Source organism: Squalius cephalus, assembly GCF_949319135.1.
Source record: "Squalius cephalus genome assembly, chromosome: 24".
NCBI classification, from domain to species: domain Eukaryota; kingdom Metazoa; phylum Chordata; class Actinopteri; order Cypriniformes; family Leuciscidae; genus Squalius; species Squalius cephalus.
Genome location: NC_137145.1, coordinates 8466780 through 8485858, shown reverse-complemented (window position 1 = coordinate 8485858; position 19079 = coordinate 8466780). Strand labels below are relative to the sequence as shown.

At 37.3% G+C, this 19079-nt stretch overlaps 1 long non-coding RNA gene across 1 annotated transcript; it reads right to left on the bottom strand.

Moving 5' to 3' along the window:
* Positions 1 to 214: 214 nt before the first annotated feature.
* Positions 215 to 18518, bottom strand: LOC307152907. Its single transcript, XR_013820088.1, has 3 exons — positions 18412 to 18518; positions 8629 to 8785; positions 215 to 1145 (listed from the first exon to the last, which is right to left on the bottom strand). It is a non-coding gene; the product is annotated as an uncharacterized lncRNA (long non-coding RNA).
* Positions 18519 to 19079: the final 561 nt, after the last annotated feature.

The window sequence follows — 19079 nt, the reverse complement described above, 5'->3', positions numbered from 1 at the left end:
CACCAAGTTGACCTTTGAACTTAGGGGACCTTTCATCTTTGAACTTTGACCCCAAATGCCACATGAATGGAGATACAATATCCGCCCTTCATTCCTTCGCCATCACGAGTCGGTGACCTGTGCTCCAAAGCTTTTCACGGAACCATGGTTCATGGAACTTCAACCTTTGACCTTAGAACAGAGACACATGTGTGTTTAAGTATTTTTTTTTTTTCAGTCACTCTGTAGATTGGCCTCCATATTCAACATATTCTTTATGGACAATATACCATCTGCAATTCAGCCTGTTGATAACCATCTTTAAAGAATCAGGTGTTTTATAGATTTATTGAAATTTTGGTAATATATACTGGTCGGTTTTGATGTATTCTGTCTAAACATATTTATTAGGTCTTTTTTTATTAGGTTTATTTATTTACATGAATGCAAAAATGAATCTCTTATGCTCACCAAGGCTGCATTTACGATCAAAAATACATTAAAAACAAAAAAAGTTTGGAATCTTATTACAATTTAAAAACTGTTTTCTGTTTAAATATATTTTAAAATGTCATTTATTCCTGTGATGACAAAGCTGAATTTTCAGCATCATTCCTCCAGTCTTCAGTGTCACATGATCCTTCAGAAATCATATGATCTGATCTGTGACACTGAAGACTGGAGTGATGATGCTGAAAATTCAGCTTTGTCATCACAGGAATAAATTACATTTTAAAATATATTAAGATAGAAAGCAGTTCATTACTATATTATTGTTTGTGTTTGATTTCATATATTACTGTTTGTCTATGACAAGATATTCTGGATGTTTAACATCATCAGATGAACGAAAACTGATACAGTTTCTTCATCTAACATTAGCAGAACTTTCTAAATAGTATTTTGAACTGATTGCCACAAACAAGTGTCTCATACTGAATGAAGTATACCCAGTCTTACTGTACAATATGGCTTTATATGAAATTTCTTTCTTCTCTGCTGTCATTGAAATGCAGGACAGGTTTATATTCTGGTTCCACAGGTCCAGCAGGGTGCCCAGGGCATTTGAACTCAGACGCCTGACTGTCTCAAGGGGAAGAGGCCGCTGTGTCAGAGGACATTAACCTTTGACCTCTGGCCCCATCCATGCATTAACCTCTGTGTATCTGGTGGAAGAGAGAGCAGTGAGAGCAAAAGATATGACACGAGATGAGACAACAATAAGCAAAATAAGCATGCTGGCAGCAAGACCTCACTGTTCAAATGCATATGAATACATTTTGTTTGACAATTTCTGCAACTCAGAAACATGACAGGCGTCACTAACCTCTCGAACCTCAAATTACATTTGTATTTAGAAACGTACGAAGGCAGGCACTGTAAACACATTTAGGAGAGTATTTGGAAGGTATTTGCAACATAATGTCGAATGTCAACAGATACACATTTACTTTCGGAATTATACAAAATAGTTTAAGCTAAACAAATTGGGTGGAAGAATGGCAGCAAAAAGTCAAGAGGCTGAAAGGTACAATAAACAAGTGTCAAGTTTCTCTCTCGGGAGCTTTCATTATACACCTATTCAAACAAGATTCTGACTAAAAAACTCTGAAATTAAACTATTAAATCATGAACTTGATGTTCATGTGCACTAAATGTGCTGTCAACTGTTTGAATAACACCTGACTGAGAGCATTTCTTATGACAACTCTCTGAGTGCTTGGCATGGTAATGGATATGACAATGTTGATATGTTTGTTCTGCTACACTGCTGCTGTTGGTTATTGCTACTGCCATGAATGCTGCCGCTGCTGTACAATATAGCATACATGAATTACCGGGTTTCTCTTAAATCTCGCGCTTTTAAACTTTCCTCGCATTTCTTCACATATAATTCCTATTAACACCCTTTACTAAGTGGTTCATAAAGAAATTAAATGTAAAAACTGATGGAAAGCATTTAGTGAAAAAAACTATATGCCAAAATGTATTTAAAATACATTTATCATACTAAGTGTACTACAAATCCATTAACATATTTACTGACATAATATAATATATACTGATTTAAATGTTATAATTAAAATGTATTTTTTGCACAATGCACATTTTTTTTTTATATTAAACCTAAAACGTGTTTAATATCACTATATAAGTAAGTATTGTATGAACTTTGAATAATATCAATCTCTAAATGCAAGATATTTAACACTAGAACTGCCATGGCGGTCATTTTGACCGTTTTGAATTTTATATCTGCAATAACTTTGTTGAAAAAATAAATAAAATCCTGCTGGTACCTGACTTTTCCTAAAAGTGTCTGTATTTTCATTTAAAATGCTTTTCATATAAATTACACGTAATGCAAAAAAACAAATTAACATATTTACCTATTTCGGCCATAGACGGTCATATTGACCGCACTGAATTTCGCGGTATTATTATACATATACCAATATACACAACAATAAAATGTGGTAAAAAATACACAAAACATATTCCACAACAAATCATTTAAATGTAATGATATTCAGAACAGAACAATAACAAATAAATAAACAATAAACAAGCCAAAATGAAATCGGCTACTTTCAAGCGAAAGTGAAAGTAAGCGGCGTTGGGCTCACATAACGGCTCACGTAACTCTCTAATTAGAATCAAAATGTTTCAACATTTGCGATGTATTTGGATGGTAAACTATTCTTTATTATAGGCTTTGTACTTCACTCGTGTTCCAAAATCGACGGAAAAAATTATCACCTTCACATGCGCAAAATGGTACGAATTGTAGCCTACTACTGACTAAACAGAGCAGTGGAATTTTTATATGTTAGGTTGACTATGCTATTTTATTATTATATTTTATTATGGCTGTAATGAACAGGCTGCGATGTCAAGATTGCAATGGAATATGGTGTGTGTGTGTGTGTGTGTGTGTGTGTGTGTGTGTGTGTGTGTGTGTGTGTGTGTGTGTGTGTGTGTGTGTGTGTGTGTGTCGGCGGGCGCGGGCGCGATCGAACAGTGTAAACATGAAAACAGGCTACTCCGTCATTTTGTTCAGGACATCTTATTATTATTTATAGATGTATAATTAAATTTGTTTAAATGTAGAGTTTGGTGTTGTTTTGTTTTTAAAAGATATCCTAATACAATACATGCATTAATCTCTCAATTGGGTATTTATCATTAAAGATATAGAGTTTGGAATCTAGCGGTCAAAATGACCGCTTGCGGCAGTTCTAGTAGTAATGGAATTCTGGCACTTCTAGTGTTAAAGTGTACCTAAAGTATACTTGCAATAGTTCCACTTTAGCACAATCAAATACTTAAGTATAACTTTAGTTGGACCTCAGCATTTCCGAATAACTACAAAATTAGTTGTTCCAATTTAGCAGACTTTAAGTATACCAGTTTAGTATACCAAAGGTACAATTGCAGAATATTTATATTACATATGCGTAAATGTATTTGTAGTATACTTAATGTATAAAATAAATGTATTTCAAATACATTTTAGTATATTTAATTTTCAGGGATTTTCACTCAATGTTTGTTTGTTTTAAAATTTGGGAAATAATAGAAATGCTTTAGCTAACACAACCCCTCACTTATTTTTTTATTTGTGTTTGATCACACTGGAGGTGCATGGATGAAGGTGCGAAACAAATAAATAAATATAAATTAAAATCATCATCTAGTTATGTTACAAGCAAAAGTATACGAAAACACAACAAAATCTGGCATTCTAATATTAATATTTAATTAATTAATATTTAATTAATTAATATTAATTAAATTAATATTTAAATAAATGAATTAATTAATCAATGCAAAAGTATTTATGCAATCTGGCACTGAAAAAAAAAATGTACAAAAAAAAAAAACAACTTGAATGAGGCTTTATGAAAACCATTCCTTTAAACTGAGAGTAAACGACACATGTGATCACCACAGCATCCAAAGTCATGACCTAGATAAAGATGTATTCATAAATAATCAGACAGGCATGAAGGCATAAGATTTAATATTCTGTTTTTGCAGGGCTCCAAATATACGTCTATAAATAGCCCTCACAGGATTATATCTTGAACAGGAAGCTTTCAGAGCGCTCAGCGACTGATCATCGCAGGTATTAAAGCGAGCGTTACACTCGCAGGGGTTCAAAGTCCGTCTGAGCAACCGTTAGCCTCTTGATATCTCCATGATATGTGTCAGAAAGAGGCGGGAGGACGGTTTCATCCTTTTTTTTCCTAGTCTTTTTCGCTCCCTGAGGCTCAAAGACACAAAAAGTCTCTGAGGCGAGAGCCGTCTTGAGAACGTCTCTGAACAGCGTCTCTGGTGCATTCATGCCATAAAAATGGTTTCCGAAACGACGTTCCCTGCGTTAATCAAAACTGATGAGTGATTTGAGCTTGTCGTTTCATGAATAAATAAGTTTAAAAGCTCCCCGGTGACTGACGGGGAAGAGAGTATTTACTCTGGATGTCAATCTTTACATCTTCAGCATTTAACCTACATTCGCAGGCTCTCAAACACTTTGGCTGTCACTTCTGTGTCTTTGCTCAAATTTGAAATTTAGGTTGCCGCTGGTGTGCGTATGTGTGAGTAAATGCTGCGAAATCTAGCAGAAGGACAAGTCCTGGCCTGTCACAGAGAGGTGGTTTGCGGTCTATCCTTCCTCGCGCTTTCCGAGCGTGTCTTCTTGACCTACTTTGTGGTCTTTGGTTAATCCCTGGATATAAGAGAGAGAGAGAGAGAGAGAGAGAGAGTGGTCTGGGAGGGGCTGCTTTGCTTTTCTTCTGCCTCATTTGACTATCAGATGGAAAGGACAGAGCCCCTTGTAAAAACATTTCCAGGCAGCCATGAGATTTGAATGTGCCATCACAGCACTCTCTGGCGTTGTTATTCTTTCGCTCTCTGATCTTTTCCCTGCTGCGATCCTGAAGATCTTTTTCTCGGAGGAGGCGTCGTATGCGTCTGAGATGTTACTGACACCGAGACATGGTTCTCATCAGGTGACAAACAAGCTCTGACATCTTTCCTGTCATGTTGCGTCTGGCCTTGTTTCTAACTTAACACGCCATTCTCCGGAGAAGCCGCCGATATTTTCATCTTTTCTACGAGAAGGACTTTGTTGTGGATCAGAATCTTTCCAGATTGAGAATAAACACATTATAAAAGCCAGTGTATCAGCTTTCTAAGTGACACAGTTGGGTGAGATTTTATTACCCAGCGTTAGAAGGATAGAGTTATTGAACCTCATGTCAACCTCGTCCGTGTCAGATTTCTGATGTTGTGGTTGATAGGGGATCGTGTTTGTGTTTAGGACGTGTGTTACAGACCTCAGCTTCCACTGTGGATGAAACAGAAGGAACTCTGTGCGGAGGTATCTACTTTTCTACCCCAAAATTAAATATTTACTCACCCTCAAGAGATTTCATTCAACTCTGTGCTATTTTCCAAAGTCTGAAGCCATTTGATAGAGCTATGACTGAACCTGCCCTTCACTGTAGCTTTCAAATCTAATATAGTGGCATCACTGCATCAAATAAAATGTCAATTACATGATCAAACATTATTGGTTCTTATGTGTCTCTTGACCAAATATCATTTAAAATTCATTCTGAAAGTTATCCTATGGCTTTAGAACACTTGGAATACATCAAATATTAAAGCTGCACTTATATTAAATTTTTCATGTTAATGGCGATACTACAGAGATTCTGAAAGGGACATGGTGAAGGGAAAAAAATATGAGATGGGAGGAAAAATGATATCTCAATCCTTTTGCGTTCTCTCGCAATTGTTTTGTGTTCCTCCGAGAAACTTTGCGTTCGCTCACAAAACTTTTACGTACCCTCGAGAAACTTTGCGTTTGCTTGCAAACAACACAAATGTTTTGTAAAAGGGGCTCTGTATGATGCTAATAAACATTGAAAATGTTACATTAAAAGTAATTAAAATGATTAGAGGTCGTCTGAAATATTGGCAGTTGCTTTATGGAACTCCCAGTTACCGGCAAAAATCAACGCTGAGAGTTCCAGATCTTTTTGTTTGTTTGTTTGCTTAATTCATCCGTGTCCTTCCGTTCTGTTAATTAGCCAGATTTTCCAGACTCTTTATCGGCAAAATCCAATATCGATCTACCTTATTAATCTATATTAATCATTTAATTAACTATTACATATTTTTAGGGCTGTCAAACGATTAATCGCGATTTAATCGCATCCAAAATAAAAGTTTGTTTTTACATAATACATGTGTGTGTACGGTGTATAATTATTTTCTATATATAAATACACACACATGCATGTATATATTTAAGAAATATTTGCATGTATATACTGTGTATATATATTTATATTATATATAATTTATATTATATATAAATATTTTATATATAATTAACACATTTTCTTAAATGTATACATGCATGTGTGTGTATTTATATAGAAAATAATTATACTCCGTACACAGACATAAATTATGTAAACACAAACTTTTATTTTGGATGCGATTAATCGCGATTAATCGTTTGACAGCCCTACATATTTTATATTATAGTATAAGATAAATTAGTATTATATACTAATATTATATGTAAATATGAAATATTGTATGTTTTTTTGTCTAAATTAAACATGAAAAATTAATATTTAAGATTATTAAGTATTATAAAATGATTAGTGTTTTGGTAAAGTACTAGTAACGATTAACTTTAAGTGCGCGTTAGATAATGGTAAAGGTAATCTAAAAGTAAAAATAGAGGGAAAAAAAAAAAGAAAAAACCAGAGTGGTGCAGAGATGATGTCAACTAATTCACTGCTGGTTCCCTCGAAATTTTCCTGTGGGCTTTTATAACAGTTCTTTTTCAGGTTATGAGTAGTAAAGGTCTTTGGTAAACATAACTTGACGATACTTTGAGGTTTTGTTCTACAACGTAAATTGCACAAACAGCATTCGGGTTTTGCAATGACATGAGGGTGAATAAAAAGTGACAGAATTTACATTTATAGTTGAATCATTCCTTTAACATGTCTATATTATCAATCAAATTGGGAAAGATGAAATATCAACAGTCTACAATGATAAATACACCCAAAGGTCACGTCCTAATGAAGTTCTGGAAGGTCAAAATCATCCTTTGACTTTAAAACAGCCCAATCTGCATTGTTTGCATGAGGCCCACCTGTGGGGGAAACTCAGCTGTCAGCGAGACCCCCCTCACCCAGTGAGCCGATCAGAGGACGAAAAGACAACTCCGCAAGGTTACACCGCCTCTCTCTCTCTCTCTCTCTCCGGTCGCTCAGGGGGAGGAGGGGGAGAGCGGCCATGGCCCCCCCGGGCACATTTCCTCTGTTCCCACGGGGGCATTGACATTCAATTGCCCCTGTTTGCTCATTATCAGAGCAGCATGGAACAGTCTGAGGCTGTTTTAACAGGCCGTACGTAGTAGAGATAAAACTCCCCGTTTAAGGGGGGAGTCTACAGTCCACAACAAGCCTGTCTCACTCTCTCGCTGTTTTTCACACATACTCACATTGTGATTCTCTCTCACGTGTCTATGTTAAAATTAGATTGCTGGATGGCATTGCTTGTTGTATCTATATTTTTCAAATATATAAAATATATCGATACAAATAAATTACAATTTAGTCTGAATGCCCATCTACTGTTTTGTCAAATATATATTCTCCTTAAAGTCCCCCTGTGGTGAAAATCAAGTTTTTAATGTTGTTTATGTGTCTATGTGGTGATTTTAATATGCTTTAAGACAAACTATGTGCAAATTCATAAGTCAGCACCATTGCTGCAGTGACAAAGTCAGTCTCAAAAACGCAGTTTGAAATCGACGTGTTTCTTGCGTCACAAACTACCTTGTAACCAATCCCGTCACGAGGGGTGCGGGCTTTAGCATATCATTAACTGTGCTGTGAAGCAGGGGAGTCTCAAGAGAAGCCAGGTTATCCTGGTATATTTTTCTGTTGATATGAAAAATCGTGTACATTTAGCAATATAGCGGGTGAATGATGTATATTACGATGTTATGATGAACTATATGCCTTTCTCCATTGACTTTCTGAGTTGTTCAAAGCGTTTCTAAGGATGCTGATTTTTTTTAGAAGACTCTGAGATGGCGAACGGAAACACACCACTACTGTGATGATCTCCTGTGTTTCTGTGTGAGTTTGTTGTGTTCAGAATGATTTGAAAGTGTATGATCCTCAGTCGTTTAGTGTATGATGCAATTTTTTTCCATTTACAAATTCGACAAGTGTATGATGCCTAGGCCTGGTTTCACAGGGCTTAGATTAAGCCAGGGTTTGCCAGAAGTTGCTTTCGTTTAAAACAGCTCAAACATGTGTTTTAGTCTGGGACTAGGCTTAAGCCTTGTCTGTGAAACACAGGAAAAAGTATTTTGAAATCTGTTCAGAATGTGTTCGTCAGGACTTGCATGTTGAGAAAACCCTCCTTAAAAGTGAAATGATTTCTGTGTAGTCTGTATTTTAAAACAAGTATTTTGTTTTTGAAATCTAATTATGTAATCCAGATTACACGAAATCAGTTACTACCCAGAACTGCAGTGGAGCCCATGTGATACAGTCCTGTAATGGGTGTATTCTAGTTTTGATGTGTCATATCACTTACTTGCAGCGTAGATACAGTGATACTAGTGCACTAGGACAGCACTGCAGTCCCAGGCGTATTTCTCGTCCCTCTGAGACGCTCACAGGCAGTCGGGTTGATCCACTCCGGGGAAATCTCAGCATACGGCACTGCAGATCAATGACTGCTGACTACACTGCTACACAAGTACATTTCCAAGACACTGTGATATCAATGACATATTGCTTTCTGTGTTTAAATGTCATCATATGTGAATAGGTTAAGCATTATAAATTAGTATATAATGAAAATATGAATATTCTAGGTACATATCATAGATTAAATAAATTAAATGAGGTGGAATGCACTGACCGGACAAAAACAAATGGAGTTTAAGTGAGTCACATCAACCTTGTGCTCCAGTCAATAGCAGCCATGACCCTTCATAGTGTGAAAGTGGGGACCTTTTTTGACCCCTCATTGCGCAACTGTTATCTGCGTCCGGCAAACAAATATAGCCTCTAGTGTGAAGTCCATGTGCAGAGTTTTTTTTTATAAAATACGTCAGGTTACAAAACAGATGCAAATCAGTCAGTAACATCTGGCCCTCTACAAATATTTTGCTATTAAAAAAGGAAGTTTGTAGCTCCCCTATAATTTATGCTGCTAACAGATCAAATGTTGATGTAAGGATGACCTCTATGCAGCCGTCTGTGATTAAACAGTTTCCAACTGCTGAAAGCAAATTATGGAGAGCAGAGAGATAAAATATTCAGTCTGACCTTCAGATGGCCCTGAAACACAATCTCCTCTGAATAATCTACGGGTCACTAACTTTGTCCTTCACACTGTGAAAATCTCACCCGCCCCTCACACACGCACTCCTCTCTCACTGTCTCGCTCTGTCTCACTGTATTTATCTTCCTCCTCGGCCTTTAAAAGGAATAGTTCATCTAGAAATGAAAATTCTGTCATCATTTACTCACCCTCATGTCGCTCCAAACCTGCATGATTTCCATGAAGCACGGAGAGAATTTTTGAGGAATGTTTATGCTGCTTGAATGCAATGAAAGCGTATAATGGCCTGGCTTCTGTCAAGCAGAAAAAAGCACAAAAAAACTGCACCACTAAAACACCATAATAGGAGACAGTATTACTTATGTGGTATATTTTAATTCTTCTTTAGCCATATGATAGTGTTTTGTCAAACAAAACATATGGATATATGGATTTCTTTGAATTTCAATTCATTTTAATTCTACTTCATTTTAAAAATCCAATTTTATGTCTACACTGTTTGCTTCCTCATTTCAAATTCATATCCAATTTAGGATTATATATGCATAACGTTTCCAATGTAGAGTAGAGTAAGTTTTCAACTATCTCTTGAAAGTTCAGTATTTATTTACACTAAATATAATTTTAAAACTACAATATAAGTTATTCATGTAACTGAAAATAGCCTGTACTTGACTGAAATTCCAGAATCGTCAGCAAGCTGATGATCTAGATAGCGCGATAAATGTTTATATAGTTGTCAATGAATGGGACGCTAAATATCATTTTGGCATTAATACGATTTTCCCAATAAATGGGCAAAAATAAACCTGGTGTCCTCTATGATTCCTGTTCTTTCTGACAACAAAGCACTTGAATGTGACAAGCTTGTAATCACAACTTAAAGGTCCCGTTCTGCGTGATCCCATGTTTCAAACTTTAGTTAGTGTGTAATGTTGCTGTTAGAGCATAAATAATATCTGTAAAATTATAAAGCTCAAAGTTCAATGCCAAGCGAGATATTTTATTTAACAGAAGTTGACTACAAAAAACGGCTCGATTGGACTACATCTCTCTACTTCCTTCTTTAATGATGTCACTAGAACCGTTTCTTGACTAACCTCCGCCCACAGGAATGCTCCCTCAACTCTACTGGCTACTTGCGCACTTCTTATAACTTAGCCTACTGTGTTTACTCAGCTCTTACGGTGATTTTCTGAAGTAAAACTGACGCTTCATCTTTTGTGTGATGTACAATAAACTTTATTAAACTCATCAGTACATGTTTGATCATCATTCAGACAGCAGACTTGTAGGCTATTAATAAATAATGGATACATAGCCTACAAGCAGATGACAAATACGTTATAATAACCGTAATTAAACTACTAAACCATACCTGTTTCATCTCTATACAGCACTCTGACTCTGTAGGCATTATTGTCCGACTCGAAATGAACACGTTACTGAGAGTTTCTGATATTATCATCATTCCGTGAGATGAATTTTTCCTGACAGACTGAGCGCGAGCTCATGAAGCTCCGCCCCCTGGGTCGTCCAGGAGCAGCTCATTTGCATTTAAAGGGCACACACTAAAACAGCTCGTTTTTCTGAGCCCCAAAAAATGTCAATTTAAACATGCTGTAAAAAATGATCTGTTGGGTATTTTGAGCTCAAACTTCACATACACACTCTGGGGACATCAGAGACTTATTTTACATCTTGTGAAAAGGGGCATATAACGGGACCTTTAAGAAGTGGGAAGTAGGAACTTTCTGATTGCATGTGAAGGCAGCATAAGTACTCCCTGGACTATACAATATTTAGGATTTAGGATTTAAATTAACGGGACATTTTTCCATTGCTACATACAGTATGAGATAGAACCGTTCAGGTGAGCGAATTTTCAGGTTTCATGACACTTGTGAATTTGCACAGCCTCACATCAGATCCACAGAAACACAATCATTACTGCAGTCAAACCTGCGTCCAGGAGAAGTATCCGGCAGCGTTTTGCCAGGTGTGTGCCGCGTTTGATGCATGTAACAGCTACAAACCCTCTGCATCTGCTGGAAAATACTGATGTTTCAGCAGCTTTGAGACATCAGTTATGCAGTGTATGATTTCAGTGTGGCACAAGGCCAGCGGAAATGATGAGGCCATCCTGACGCAGACAGGAACTACATGGTGACATTTGAGTCCATCTAATAAACACCTGTGAGGAATAGTATCATGAATTAGTCATTATGTTGGCGACCATACACTGGCCAGGTCATATGGATGTATTTGCCTTGACTTACCTAGTCCAAGGGTAAGTAAACATATTTAATCTTAAGTGAGTCTCAGTGCCATATGGAAGCCAGCGCCTGTTTTATCTAATCTTCAGACAAACCCCACCTGCTGGGGTCGGCCAGGGTGATTCAATCATAGTATTACACAATACCACAGTTACATCAAACATGGATGCATTAAAACCCACAAAGACGCGCAACTCCAGTTTAAAAGAGTACAAGGACATTCCTGCAAAGGCACGGCGAAGACACTGGACAAAGATGAAAGTTTCGCGTGTCGACCGCCTGTGTTTGCATACAATATCAAATAAAGTATGCTTTGCAAGGTTATGCGGTCCGTTGTATGCATACTTGAATGCACAAAAACTAAAATATGCCGCTTTGATGCTAACACAGCATAATGCATACAGACAGTGCACATGACAGAAATTTCATCATCTGCATAGTTGTGCGTACTGTACACAATGTAACTGCGGATACTCTCATGCTCTGCTCACATAAGCCCTGTCCCAAACGGCATATGCACTTATGGTCTTGTAGATCGTTTGTGCAATAAATAGCAGTAGTGTCTAAGTACCTGTTAAGGAACAAAACAAACGCTCGACTGAAAACGCCCTTAATTTGTTACAATGTTGCATTTTCTTCTTGGTTCGGTTCGCTTTCACAAGGCAACCTTCCAAAGCGTACTAAAATGTTCACGGAAGTCACATGCAAGTACAACTGTCCTCTTATTGGTCAGAGTTTCCTCTGCGTCATCCATCAAGATGATTGCAAAGTTCGCTCAATGAGCTTATTGTGGCTTTATTTGTAACTGTTGAGACACACGCAAAGACTATACGAATGTAGTCGTCATTCCCGCTGTTAAATTCTATACTACATTATACTGCAGCAAATTCAAACTCCCAGCGCTGTCTAGAGGTTAACAGTGTCAAGACACACGCAAACACTATATGAATGTTATAATGCAGCTAGAGCAGGAATCAAGGCTTCATCGGGACAGCATTCTCGCACGGAGAAGCGCAATACACAACATTTTAAGATGAAGAGGTGCTGTGATAACTAATGTGCTCACTCACAGAATCAGACACTACTGCTATTTATATAGCACATTTCCCATTATGAATTATAATACCATTTGGTTCATTGGTCCGATGGGTCCGTTACCTCAAGCGAACCGCCCCAGAGTTTGTTTGCAATCGGGCCGAGACCACCTGTTTTGGTGCAGATCCGAGTGCGATTGCCTAGTTCACATATGCCTAAACAAACCGAACCAAGGGAGAATACACACCAAGCTTCGAAACAAACGCTCAGGTGTGAATTTTGTCCCATTTGTCATTTTAGGTTTCAGAAGGGTGCCCACTTTGCAGTGGATATGCACCCTCGATGTGCACTTTTGCAGTGCTCTGTAGCAGACTTCTTCCTGACAGTCAAAGCAGCGTTACGTCACATAAGTGCAGACTGCAGAACCTGATTTTACCAAGTGCAACATGTTCAATCAACCAATCAGCTTTGAGAGACAAGTTTACAGTGTTTAGGCTTACAACCAGGGTTAGGTGCACCTACAATGTTATTCACCTATTATTTCCCTTCTGATTTTAGGGATAACTTAGGTTAAGGGGTAGGTTTAGGGGTAGGGGTAGGGATATGGTAAGGATTACATTTTTAGACAGGAATGTTGTCCCAGAGTCAACAAAATATATTGACCCAGGAACGCGTCTAACTCTGATTTAATGGAACAACATAAAACTACTGTAGATGACAATAACAACCTATTGGTTAAAAGATAATTGCAACTTTAGTTTAAAGAAGCACAAAGACCTTTTTATCAGTCATAACTTGTGGAGAGAAATAGCACAGACACTGGACAAAGATGAAACTTTCCAATACGCATGTGTCGAACGCTAAGTGTTCAAGTCAAAACTGAAGTATACTTTGGGTTTTAGACTGCATTTACACTGGCACATAAAAATCAGATTTTCCACTAGTGTGGACGCATTTTAGTTACATTTTAGTTATCTTTATAGTTCTGGTTTTACTTCAGTTCCATTTAGCTGATTTAAAAGAAAAATGCAAAAGATTGTGATGTGTGGATACAGAAGATTTACCACCCAGATATAACAATTGGCTAGCAATAAAAGTGAATTATTGGTAATATTATTTAACTCACAGACTGCAAGTCGTACTTGACAGCACCACGAAGTGAATCCGACCGCAGATGATATGTTGGACTTAATAGTAGAGGTGTGAATAAATTCTAGCTATTTCATTCTTAACCAACGTTCAGTTGGAAAACGGAATAACACTCGAGCGTATGAGCAACCGAACACACATCTCCAACCCATATTGCTCTGTGACATGTCAACGGTTGCTTTGGCCAGGTGGTATTTATAGCATAGGGGGCGGGACGCTTTAGATTCTAGAGAGCATTTGATTGGACAGAAGATATGATGAGAAGCTGAAGTTCGTGGTGATGTCATAAAAATCCGTGATCCATTTTAGTGGAAGTGAGAGACTAAGTTTTGAATGCTTTTATCTCCTAAATGCGAACTTTGTCTTTGTTTTGGAACACACCAGCTTATTCATAACCTTAAGGCTAACATATTCATACTAAAAGCTAAAAAAAAACTTAAAATTTGATTTCAGGGGGCCTTTAAAGCATGAAGTTTGACACTCTTACCTCATGCAGATGGGCATCATTAGTGATCTGGAAAGGCTCGCAGCTGTATACTGATAACTTCACTGATCATAATTTGTTGGCACAGACATTAGTGCCAAGCCTCATATCATCTCGGCCAAAATTGTGAAGTTAGTGTACACATCATAAATGCCCTGTGTTATCAAATGCCACTAAATGTTTCACATCAAAGCCATGTTTGAATAATTCATGAAGTCTTCATGTTTGTAGTCTGAGAGGGCAGAGAAATCGAGCATATGTCCTGTGTCATGAACGTGATTGAAACTGGATCCGCGTTATGAACCAACTCCAGTTGCAAAGGAGTTACAGATTTGTTGTGCATTCAGCGCAAAGTGAATAACCTTTGTGAATTATTTAGTTTATTGACCTCCGAAAGGTCGTTCCCTGCTGGCGGAGAGAGCGCCAGCTGGTTTGCAGGTGACACGTTCAAGGTCGTACGTTCCCTTCGGTTCGTAATGCATTTGTCAGTTGCAGGGAATGAGGGTGGCAAATCGTTCACTTGATTAGCACGACCAATAAGGCCTGCCAAAGATAATAAAGCACACAGTGGCTTAAGGAGATGTGTCAAATACCCCCACCGTCTCTCGCTTTCACACACACACATTCGCTCTATTCTTGTTTTATTGTTCTGAGATGAAGGTTAAAATGTCTGCTGAACAAACAGAACGGGCCAGACCTCGGGCACAGGAGGCTGGCTGTGCAGGATCCAGGCAGTTCTCGGGCCTGACTCCATTTGGGAGTGTCAGAAGACTGACCGCGGGGCGCCACAGGCACTCTGTGCCTCTCAGAGGGGTGAAAGTGAGGCTAATTCCTGACCAAGCTGTCACACATAATCATCGAGGAAAGCTATGAGCCTTATTAGCACGAGTGTTTTGGCAGTATGAGGTGCTGCGTTGAGAGAAAGCCTGGATGAATAATAGATGCATAAGGAAGAGAGAGAGAGATAGTGCAGTGGGTTTTGTGATCTGGATATGAGCTCTGTAAGATTGAGGTGTCATCGGAATAGTTCAGCCAAAAAGGAACATTCTGTCATCATTTACTCAACCTCAAGTCGCTCCAGACCCGTACGACTTTCCCTCTTCTGGGGAACACAAAAGGTGGTTGTCAAGCTCCAAAATAACAAAAATGCAACATAAAAGTGGTCCAAATGACTGCTATTTTATGAGAAAAGGAGAATTATTCATTTTTTTACTTATTATTTTTAAATGTAATTTATTTTTAATCAAAGTGTCATAACTTGATCTTCCACTGAAATGACACCAGAATTGACTCAAAGCTTGCATTCAGATTGATCTATTTTGAGTACAACACCACCATCTCAAAATCTAATTAACATCCGATGGATAGAACCAAGTCCCTGCCCTAAATTCTTTGATAATCCATCAGATGCACGTCACAAAACGGAAGACAACATCTGTCGCTACTTCCGCTTTAAATCCTAGCAGAACAGATGTCTGATTCATAAATGAATACACTGTAAAAAATTATATGATCAATAAGTTTTGACAACATATGTTTATACATTGCTTTAACTCATCAAAATAAGTTAAGCAATTTTCTACTTTTTTTAAACAAGTTATACAAGATTCAGTTTAATGTAATTTAAGTTGAAATGACTTAAACATCCAAGTTGATTGTACTTCAGGCATCTCTTTTCAACAAGTCAGTTCATCTACTTCATGAATGTGGTCTGAATTATTTGTTCACAAATTAGACTGATTTAGTTCTATGGTTCAACTTACAGATTCATGCTAAATCCAGAACAACTTACAAGCACACTACTCTTGCTATTTCTGCCATAGAAAGATATGGTAAAAGTAGTATGAGTTCTGTAAATGTGTGGTTCTGATTTCAGCATTAGACTCTTAAATTCAGCATTAGACAGCATTAACTACTTCAATTTTAGTCTGTTCTTAAAAGGGTTGAGAACCACCGACCTAAAGTTATCGTATGACTTCAAAAGACTTTCTTGTCATTTTGGTGCTGAACCACCCCAGTTTTTATTCAGCTTCATTATAGCCTATTGTAAATAATTACCAGGATATCATTAAAAAAAAATCACCTTTTGTGTTCTACAGAAGAAAGAAAGTCATACAGGGGAATGTGGATGTGAATTTAAATGTTTTGGTGAACTATCCCTTTAAGACTCTTCAAAACCAAAAAGTTCCACTATTGAGCGCATTATATTAAACACTAATAATGGGAGAACATTGCAATGCCTGAATATGAAAAATCATGTCTGTCCTCTGCATGCTGGGGGTTAGGGCTGCATGCAAAGGTCACAGCAAGGTCATATTTATCAGGCAGTGAGATGATGGGGATCACACACACATGCATTGAACCATTTGTGCCTTGAGCCTTCCTCAGAGACTGAAACAAAAGGGTTGAAAAAGATCTGAATGGACTTGAACTGACCAGGATTTTACATTATTGTGACGGCATGTTTTGAAACGCACAACCTGTGCTACCATTCATTTTATTTGCACCACATGTTATCCGAACCCTACAACATACATGAGCTAATGTCTGCAGCAAAAAGCTATATTTCATCACAGAAAAAGAGAAAAATGCACTTTTTAGTGTTGCTTAGTATTGTCTACTTTTCAGACACATCTGTTCTCATCTCAGCCTCATAAACTCATAGATAGAATCCTGATGGATCTCTTGAAGGGAAAATGATCCAGTCTCACTGAGGAGCGTGTGGTAAAGGTCACTCCACTGGAGAACGGGCTCTCACAGTGAGCTGAACTCTCTGACTGCAGTTTGATTCATGAGCTCACAATACACTGATGTTTCATTTGATTTAGAGGGAAGATGTGAACAGAAAATCTCATTTCAATCATTTACATTTTATAGACTTTTCACTCTGGATGTCATATTGTCTTAAAAGGCTATAACGTGTCCTTAGTTTTTAATACACATGATTCATTAGTGCACATTATTCTAAAGAGAAAGCATTTTTGTTTAGTATTTAACAAAATGTAGTCTGGAACTTTTCTGTTGATGTAATGAAGGTTGTGGATGCAAGAAAAAAATATTAACCAATAATTTCATCATAGCCAATTATATTTCACAAAGACATATTTTCATTAGCCAATCAAAACCTGATGGATAAAAATCAAGTCCCGGAAGTTAAAGTTTGGCCTCAGTAAGATTTTTTGAATGAATACTAAAGAAATGAACACTTTTATTTAGCAAAGATGCATTAAAATGGTCAAAAGTGACAGCAAAAACCTTTATAATGTTACAAAAAATATATACATTTCAAATAAACACTTTTCTTTTGAACTTTCTATTCATCAAAGAATCCTGAAAAAAATATGTAAATGTAAAAATCAGCAATTTCTGAAGACTGGAATAATGTTGCTGAAATTTCAAGATTGTCAGAATAAACTACATTTTAAAATAGAAAACCGTTATTACTGATATTTCACAATTTTACAGTTTTTTTTACTGTATTTTTTATCAAATAAATGCAGCCTTAGAGACTTCTCATAATAAATCTTACCGACCCCAAACTTTTGAACAGCAGTTAATGTTAAATTACAGTAGTAATGGTTGCAGAGCGCAATTCTTGTTGACTTTAATGTTTGTTGGTCTTATTGTTCTTTCAACCTTTATTCCACACTGAACAGTGAAAGTAATGACTGTGCTGCATCCTGAGAGGTTCCCTCAGTGCAGACGGCAGCAGTAATGGAAGCTATTGACCTCTTTATTACTCTGAACTTCTGCAGGCTGCTCCGATTCGACATCTCTCCCAGACAACTCTGTTTCAGAGCTCATTTGCAACAAGACAGCCTATTGTAATAGCAAAGAAAACTGTATTGATTTTGCCACTAACAGCACGGTGGCTCCCATTGATCAGGACTAAACACTTATTATTCAGAGTTCCCAGAATGCTCTGCTGGCTGACACAAGCTGCAGGTCTCACTTATGAGGTCTCAATGGGGCATGTGAGTGTCCTCATTTTACCAGCGGATGTAACTCTTACATTTTGTAGAGGTAGAAAATGAGAAACGGATAGTTTGCCCAAAAATGTATCTGCGGTCATCATTTACTCACCCTCGAATTGTTCCAAACCAGTTCTTTCTTCTTAGGAAAACAAATGGAGATATTTTGACGAATGTTTATGCAGCTCTTGCCAACACAATGGATTTTAATGGAGATTCCAGGATGCTGTTGAGTTCCAAAAGAGAGAAAAAAAAGAGTCAAAATTTGTGGTATATTACAAGTTTTCTGATGCCATACAACAGCTTTGAACCCTAACCCAGTGTAACCCAACCTTTTTTTTTTTTTTTTGTTGCCACGTACAGTTTTGATAAGTAAAAAATCCCACGGCACACCACTATATAAAAATATAGGCAAACAAAATTGCACAAACATGCATTGCTTCAAATGGCATTTAAAAACTAGATATTATATTAAAAGTAGTACTCACTACTTGAGTACTTACAAACTTGAGCTTAAGTCAGGTAGGACCTTGTAAGGTCTGACGTACGTTGTTAGTGATTATAAAACCTATATTTAATTAAAAACTGTCATCAAAGTTGGTATTGTGGCTTTATATAACTATAGTCAGACGTGTCACGTGTCATTACAATATTAACATTTCATGAAAATCAAGCTCAAATTGCTCTACGAGGTTTTTGACCAGTGTATGAGATATTTTGTCTGTCAATAGCATCTGAGGCAGTAACGTTACGTGCATCGCATTACGTTTTCATCAAAGT